The 9,052-nt window shown below is 37.9% G+C and overlaps 1 pseudogene; it reads right to left on the bottom strand.

Moving 5' to 3' along the window:
• Nucleotides 1-4,367: 4,367 nt before the first annotated feature.
• LOC129078032 (keratin, type I cytoskeletal 19-like) overlaps nt 4,368-9,052 on the bottom strand; it is a 31,297-nt pseudogene continuing 26,612 nt past the window's right edge.

Here is a 9,052-nt window from a genome sequence, read left to right as displayed (position 1 = left end):
AATATAACAAGAGGGAGCTCAGTGAAGTCAGAAAAACGATTTGAACAAAATTCAGGAAAACTAAATGAACATCACCATAATCAACAGGAAAATACCAAGGTCAAAATTCAAATGAGGAAAAGGAATAAGTAGCATTATAATATACCTATAGGCAGCAAAAGCATTCCAGAGAGCCATGCTCAAAAAGGAGATCAAAATATAACATTCCAGCCCTGATTGGTATGACTCAGTGGGCTGGGTGTCCTCTTGCAAACCGGAAGGTCATTTTTGGTTCCTGTCTAGGCACATGCCAAGGTTGCAGAGCAGGCAGTTGGGGATGTGCGAGAGGCAACCGATTGATGTTTCTTTCACACATTGATCTTTCTCTCTTCCTCTCCCTAAAAAAATAAGTAAGTAAAACCATAAAAAAATAATATTCGATTTAAAACCAGATTAAAGAACAACATAAATAAGAATTTGAAAAACTTAGAAATTAAATCAAAGAATTAAAGAGTTAGAAATAACAGAACGAATTATTTTAGAAATGAATATTCAGAAGAAAATGCAAGGGAAAAACAATAAATAATGCCTTAAGATAAATAGGGGAAAAGGAGAGTTTAAAAACTAGCCTTTGTATTTGGAAATAATTTTAGATTTATAAAAAAAATTACAAACATAGTACAGACAATTTATGTATACTCTTTACCCACCTTACCCTACATTAACATAAGCATATTGCATTTGTCAAAACTGAGAAACAAACATTGATATGATATTATGAACAAAACTACAGGCTTCATTTGGATTTCACCAGTTTTTTTTTCCATTAATGTCCTTTTTATGTCCCAAAGTTACTTACTTTGAAAGACAACATACAGATACTTAACAGTATAATATTTTGCAGTGCCTAGCATCCAGAAAATTGTAAATTATGGGAAGAAGCAAGAAAGTGTGACCTGTAAGTAGAAGAACCAGTCTGTAGAAACAAATGTAGATATTACAGAAATAATGGAATTTGCAAAAAAGAACTTTAAAACAGATATTATAAACATGTTCAAATATTTAAACATGAACATAATGAGGAAGAAAGTGATAGCTACAAAAAAAATAAAATGGAAATTCCAGAGCTGACAAATATAATACAAAAAATGAAAAATGTACTAGATGGGCTTAACAGACTGGACATGGCAGGAAAGATCAGTGAACCTGTAGCCAGAGCAATTGAAACTATTCAAACTGCAATAGAGAGAAGGAAAAAAAAACACTATAAAAGGTGATCAGAGCCTCTATAACCCATGGGACAATAACAAGTGGTATAATACGTGTGTAATTGGAGTTCTAAAGTGTGTGTGGGCCAAAGAAATCATGGCAAAAAACCTTTTGTATTTAATAAAAACTATAAATCCACAGACCCAAGAAATGTAACAAACTCCTGATAGGGAAAATATAGAGAAAACCACACCAAAGCCCAACATAAATTTTTGAAGGCCAATGACAAGAAAAAAAAATTAAATTTAGCCAGAGAAACTCAGAGATACATTATTTACAGGGGAACAAAGACCAGAATGACTGCAAAAACAAGCCATTGTTTCTACCAATATGTTCAACATACTCAAAGAAAAATCTGTCAACCTAGGATTCTCTATGCAGAAAAAAAAAATCTTTTGAAAATGAAGGTAAAATACTTTTTCAGAAAAATAAAAGCTGGTACAATTTGTGACTATCACTTGCACTATAAAAATGTTAAAGGAAGTTCTTAAAGCTAAAGAAATATGATACTATATGGAAACTTGTAACTACACAAATGAAAGCAAAGTAGAGGAAATGGTTAGTGTGAGTGTTTACAGAAGAATTTCCCTCACTTTAAGATTTTATTAAAAGGTAATTCACTATTTAAAAATAATAACAATATTTCATGGTGCTTATAACATATGTGGAAGTAAAATATATGACCACAGTTGCACAGGAGATGGGATAGGGAAATAGAAGCATCTTGTTATAAAGTCTATGCTACACATGAAATGGTTATTATTTGAAGATAGACTGTGATAGGATAACTATGTATATACAAAATATGAAGCAACCACTAAAAACAATACAAAAGGCAAAAAAAGTACCTCCAAATACGTGTAGGTAGAAAAAAACTGGAATAAGTGGAGATAAAATGGAATCCTGAAAAAGCAATCAAGGAATCCCAAAGAAGTGAGGGGAAAAAAAAAAAGAAGAAAAAAATAAAGAACAAATGGCGGGGGGTGGGGAGGGAATGAACAAATGGGACAAGTAGGAAACAAATAGCAAGATGATAAATTTAAATCCAGCCATATAGATAATTACATTAAACATAAATGCTCTGAGACAGCAACCCAACTTTGTGCTGTCTACAAGAAATCCAGTTTAGTATTGGAAATATCAGTAGGAACACTTTGTAAAGTATATGATTGTCTAACCACTATGCTGCACACCCTAAACTAATACAAAATAATATGAATGTAAACTGTAACAGAAAAAAATAAAAATTTTTAAAAATTAAAAAGAAAATCCTGAGGTCACAAGGTTTGCAAAGAGGTGTGAGATAAAAAAAAATGAGGAGTCACTTTCAAAGATATATATATATACCCTTTTTGTACCTCTAGAATTTTGAATCATGTGATTGTATTACCAATTTTTAAAATAAATTATAATTAAAACTATATTTAAAAACAAAACAACAATTAAAAAAACCCACTTTAGATAGAAAGACAGATGGATTAAAAGGATAGAAAAATACATACATTGCAAACACTGATAAGAAAACTGCAGTGGCTATATTAATATCAAACAAAATAGACTTCAGGACAAGAAATATTACCAAAGAAAATGAAGGACATTTCTTAATACTGAAAAGATCAGCTCACTAAGAAGACATAATTCTAAATGTATATACACTCAATAACAGAGCTTCTAAATATATAAAGCAGAAATCAACAACAATGGATGGAGAAATGGACAAATCCACCATTATAGTTGAAGAATTCAATACTCCTTTCTCATTAAGTGATAGAACGGATAATCAGTAAGAATAAAGAAGACTTGAATACTATCTATTGACTTGACCTGACATTTATAGAACATTAACAGCCAGCATCAACAGAACATTCACATTCTTTTCAAGTGCATGTGGAACATTTACTAATATAGAACACATTATGAGTCATAAAATAAGTCTAAATACATTTAAAAGAATTGAGATCACATAAAGTATGTTCTCCAAAAAAATAAATTAAATAAGAAATCAATAGCAACAAGATAACTGGTAAATACACAAATATTGGAAATTAAATGACACTCTTCTAAATAACACATGGGTCAAAGAAGGGAAATTATAAGACATTTTGAATGAAATGGTAATGAAAACACAATAAATTAAAATTGGTGGTTAGTAGCAGAAGCAGTGTTTTCCAATACATTTTGGCTTTAAATATTGATATTAGAAAATAAAGGTCTAAAAATCAAGAACAAGTTGAACACAAAATAAGTAGGTGGAACAACACAAGGTAAGAGTGAAAACCAATGAAATAAAATACAAAAAATAAAATAGAACATCAAAAGTCAATAAAATTGAAAGCTTGCTTTTTGAAAAGATCAGTAAAATTAATAAACCTCTAGACTAATGAGATATATGAATGCCAGCATTAGGAATGAAAGAGGAGATGCCATTTTATTTAGACCCCATAGGTGTTTTTTTTTTTTAAAAAAAGGGAATATTATGAACAATTTTATGCTTAATGAGTGAATTCTATATATATATTTGGAATGAAACAACATCAATTCTACACAAACTCATTGAAAAAATAGAGAAGCTATATTATCCACTTCATTTTAGGAGGTCAGTATTATCCTTACACCAAAACCAGACAAAGATATTATAAGAAAACTAAAGACAAATATCTCTCATGAACAGAGAGATTATTAATATTCTAGCAAATTAAAGCCAATAAGTATGTGAAAAAGATAATATGTCATGACCAAGGGAAGTTTATCCCAGGAACGGGAGATTGAATAAACATTTAAAACAAAATCCATCGACAGCTGAAGATCAATTGACTGCTTACACATATTTAACCTCATTTTTGTAGTCTTATATTGCATATTCAAAATTTTAAATAATATGGAATTTATTTGGGTGTGTGATCCCATGTGAGAATATGTCATTTTTGTCAGAGTTCTTTTCCCCAATATAATTTGTTGAATAAATTGACATTTCCCCATTAATTCTCCCCCCACCCCTCTTGGGCCATAAAATTTTATTGACAGGCAGAGAAGAGCCAGGGGTAAAGGTCCTCCCCTCTCATGCCCCTACCCAGGAGCATCCCTCTGCTGGAGGCAGGAAGCCCAGGAGGCCACCGGACTCAGGCAGTTTTGGTGGTGGATAGGTTGTTGGAGAAGGCTTCCCGGCTCTCCAGCGGGCCGCGTTAGGCAGGATCTGCTCCAGCAGCATCCTCCTGTCCACGAGCTGCTGCTCCTCCAGGTTCTCCCGCTAAGTGTCCGCATGTCACTCAGCTGGATTTCGGTACTGCGGATAGCGCCTGGGTCTGTGCCAGCTGGGCTCCAAAGCCAGTCCCGGTTTCCGCCAGCATGCCTTCCAGGGCAGCTTTCATACTGAGCTGAGGCTGCAACCGGATCTGCAGACCCTGGAGGGTGCGGTGCAGGTGGGTGACCTCTATCTTGCAAATCTGCAGTTGCTGCATGTGGCCAGCGCCCTCCCGCTTCCGCTCCTCGGTCTGGCTGGGGAACCAAGCTTCAGCATCCTATGGTTCTTCTCAGCCGTGAATTCATGTTGGCTTCTTAAATCACCCAAGGTTTTGGCTAGGTCGAGGTCGGGAGCGGAATCCACTTGCACGCTGACGTGGCTACCCACCCGACCTCTCAGGCCACTGATTTCCTCCTCGTGGTTTTTCTTCAGGCAGCTCTTCCTTCAGGCCTTCACTCTGCACCTCCAGATGGGCTCTGGCCAAGGTCAGCCCGTCTAGCACCTTGCGCAGGCCCCTGATGTCGGCCTCTGCGTTCCTGCGCAGGGCCTGCTCCATCTTGAACTTGGTTCAGAGGTCATCCGCAGCCAGGCAATCTGCAGGACAATCTTGGAGTTCTTAATGGTGACACCAAGAATCTTGTCCCTCATCTCTTCGATAGTCTGGTAGTAGTGGCCATAGTCACAGGAAGGTTGGGCCAGGGCCCTTGCTCCTCGTACCAGTCATGGATCTTCACCGGGCTTCCCGTGGCTGCCTTCAGAGCGCACATCTCCAGGTAGGAGGCCAGGCGGGCAGTCGTTGAGGTTCTTCTACACGGTCACCTTCTCGTTGTCTGCCAGAAGCCCGCAGGCCTGGTCAGGTCGCCCATGAGGCTGTCGCCATAGTCCCCAGAGGAAGATGAGGACACGAAGCTGGTGGAGGACACCAATAAACCAAGGCTGCCCGAGCCTCCTGGATGGTGGGCGCAGGTAGGCGCCTCCCGCTTTGAAGCGATGGTGTCGTTGCCCAGGTCCCAGAAGCTCTAGGAGGCCCACGACTAGAGATAGCTGCAGGAAGTCATAGAAAAAGAGGACGTGGCGATAGTGGCTGGAGGACCTGTGGCCGGAGGTGGAGTCCCCATTAATTCATGATGTTTTCTTTATCAAGTCTTAAGTGACTAATTAGTTTTCTAATGTTTAATAATATTACTTTAAAATATATATTTTTTATCTGGTAAAGCAAAGGACCTCCAATACTTTCCTTGAGAACATTTTTTTTCTCCCAGCTCTTAAATGTATTTGTTAATAAGTAATATGTTTGCTTGGCTTAAAACTCAAATAATAGAAAGGGGTGCAATAAATGTTGCCAGCTTCTTCTGTTTTCAACCATAGATACTTTATATACTGGTAAATAGAATTTTCCTGTTTTCAAAAATATTTAAAAATACATAACCTATACACAGGCTATGTACTTTGCTTTTTCATTTAACATTATATCTTGGAGTTCGTTCCATGCCAGTACATGAAAAGCTTCCTCCTTTTTTTATAGCTGCAGAGTATACCATTGAATGGATACTATAATTTATTGAAAAGTTCCTGTTAATGAATATTTTTTATACTTTTCTACATAGATACAAGGATATCTATAGGGTAAATTCTAGAAGAGGAATTTCTGGATTAAAAGGCATGTACATTTATAATTTTGAAATATTACCAAATTGCTCTCCACGGAGGCTATACCACTATACAATACCATCAGCAATATGTGAGTGTGCTTGTTTACCCACATTCTTATCAGTGTTTTAAAATTTTTTGATAACATTCTAGGGGGTAAAAAATCTTACATTGCTTACTGTTTTAATTCACATTTCTTTTGTTGTGAGTTATTTTTTTAGCACTTCTTGACTATTTCTGGAATTATCTTTGAATTTTAACATACAGTATGAGTAAGTAAGGTATAGCATTGATAAATAATAATAATTTTGTCTTAGCTCCACTTGTTTCTGTCTTTATGCCCATTTAACATTGCAATTGGCTTTAACTTCTAGAACAATATTAAATAATAATGGTGAGATTGAGCACCCTATTTTGATTACTGATTTTAATGGAACAGTCTATAGTATTTCAATTTTAACTAAAATGTTGCCACTCTTTATTAGATTGAGAGATTATCCTACTCTTCCTAAAATTTTAAAAGTTAAAAAAAACACACAACAGAAATGATTGTGGAAGTTTTGCAAATGCATCCCAGAGTCTAGATTTGAGTGATTTATTTTCCTTATTGATGAATTGTATAATTTACTACATTTCCTAATGTTAAGCCATCTTTGCATTGCTAGAATAAACCCTGCTTGGCTGTCATGAATGATTTTTTAATGTGCTTTAATTCAGTTTATTAATTTTTTTCAAAACATTTTTATCCATGTTTAAAAATGAGACTTACATTTTTGAATTTTGGTGGTTTTTTTTTTTTTTTGTATTTTTGTATTTTGTATTTTTTGAGTATGTCCTGTTCTTGACAGGTTTTATTATCAGGGTTATGATGACCTCATAAAATAAACCAGGCAGCTTTTCTTCTTTGCTTTTCTGACTAGATTCCTCTCTGCTCTCCTGGCCCAGGGAGAACAAGGCTGGCCGGTGTTCAGAGCTACTCCAGGACCCTGGTGACCTGCAGCATGTTCCGGCTCTCTTCTTGACTCTCCATGGTGTTGTCTCTGGCATCTCTCTACTTCTCCTTTGGTCTGACTTTGCCACGTGCTCCCCCACCATCTGTGCTTCAACCTGGCCTCTACGTGAACCCAGGGGAGGGGATTTCCTTGGCAGATGGAGGTTCTTCATTGGCCCCTCCCATTTCCTCCTGGAGCTCTCCCAGCTGCAGTCTCTAGCTGTCGCCTGGGCTTCTTTTCTAGCTCTCTGCTGCCCTCGCCTGCCTTCCGGCCACCACGTTTGTCCTTGTCATGGCTTCCTGCAGGCAGAAGCATAAAAAATGGGACTCACTGCCACAGGTCCAATGTTTGTGGATGTTTCAAAGCTCCTGGGAATTCTCCAGAGCAGCTGGTTTGAAGGGGGTGTTGCAGTGAGGCAATGGGTTGTCCTGGCTGCCTCTGAAGAAAGAGAATGCCGGAATAGATCGAAATGGGCTCTGTCCTTAAGCGGGGAGCACACGTGGCATTTCTGCTGAAGGGCACCTCTGGGAAGGCCTGGTGTGTTCTGACAGGACAGCTCTGTGAGCCCCAGAGTGAAGGGGAGGTCATATTCAGTTTGGAACTTTGTCTAACAGGAATATGGTGTCCCCAGAGATAGCTGTGGCCCATGCCTTACACCTTTATACACTGCCCCCTGGCTCCCCCACCCCCGCTTTTCTGTCCTTTCCTGCTATCTGAGATAATTTGTATGTCCAGCCTTTCTGTTCAGCTGTCAGCTGTGAAGGACACCAGGTGTCGAGTCTTGAGCTATGCAGTGAGTTGTCTGGCTCAGGCTGACAATTTTCCTTGCCATCTCCCCTGAAGCCATCTAAGGCCAAGGCCATGGGAAGTAGTTTCGTAAGTATATTGTTTATCACTATTTAATCTCACCTAGTGGTTAAGAGTATGGCGTCCAGAGTCAGGCAGTTTGGGTTTGGATCCTGGGTATGTTACTTATTAGCTGTGTGACCTTTGACAAATAACTCAACTTCTCTGTGCCAATATTTCTTATTTTTAAAATAGGAAAATAGTAGACGGACTTATTTGATTGTTGTAAAATTGTAATGCATATAAAATATTTGGCCTGATGCCTGACCTAGTAAATTTTCTATAGATGTTAATTAAGATTCTTCTTTATTCTGATTATTATTCCATTTTTCTTGAGAATCAGGTTAACTCCTTAGCTGACACTTAGCGCTCTTTAGGATCAGTTTTCAAGCTGTGTTTCCAGCCTTTTCTCCACTACTCCATTGCACTCTATTAATTGGCCAAATTTTTACCTCCTGTCTTTTGTTAATGCTGTTCACCAAGACCAACTTCCTCCCTTCTCATTATTATTTGTTGAGAATCTTTTCAACTGTCAAGGCCCAAGGTAAATACTACCTGAGCCAATGGCGATTCCTGGCTGCCCTACTCAGAGGTGTGTTTTGCCTCCTCCTGGAACATTACCCTTATAACTGTTTTCAGTCAAGAACCAGGAGATGAGACTGGCCCCTGAGAATGAAATTTAATGTCACAGTTCATGTGACAAATGCCCTGAGTTTCTAGGGACATGCCCCTCCCCACAACCTTGATTTCTGTTGTCTGAATGCATCGGGCCTTAGAGGCACTGTTAGCTTCAGATTTTCTCCTTGGCGGGAGTAGAGGGTAGACATTCTGGTGGGAGGGGAGCCAGACATTTTGTTTTGCATGGCAAACAGACTCATTTCATTTGCATTGCATGTTTATTAAAATGGCTTAGGGGATGGGGTTAGATGGTACAGATTCTGCTGATGAATCATGGGTATGTCCTAATCACTGAGTTAGCAAAGGGAGTCCTTAGGCCTGGACAATAACAACAACTAAACCAACTCTAACCAAAGCTGTTCTTGGAAGTGAGAATGTGGAAAAAAAAAAAAGTACC

Source organism: Pteronotus mesoamericanus, unplaced genomic scaffold (genome assembly GCF_021234165.1).
Source record: "Pteronotus mesoamericanus isolate MK-2021 breed Mesoamerican mustached bat unplaced genomic scaffold, CSHL_Meso_final contig_1189, whole genome shotgun sequence".
In the NCBI taxonomy this organism is placed as follows: Eukaryota; Metazoa; Chordata; class Mammalia; order Chiroptera; family Mormoopidae; genus Pteronotus; species Pteronotus mesoamericanus.
Note: the sequence above shows the minus strand (reverse complement) of the source record. Positions and strands in the feature narration are given on the sequence as shown.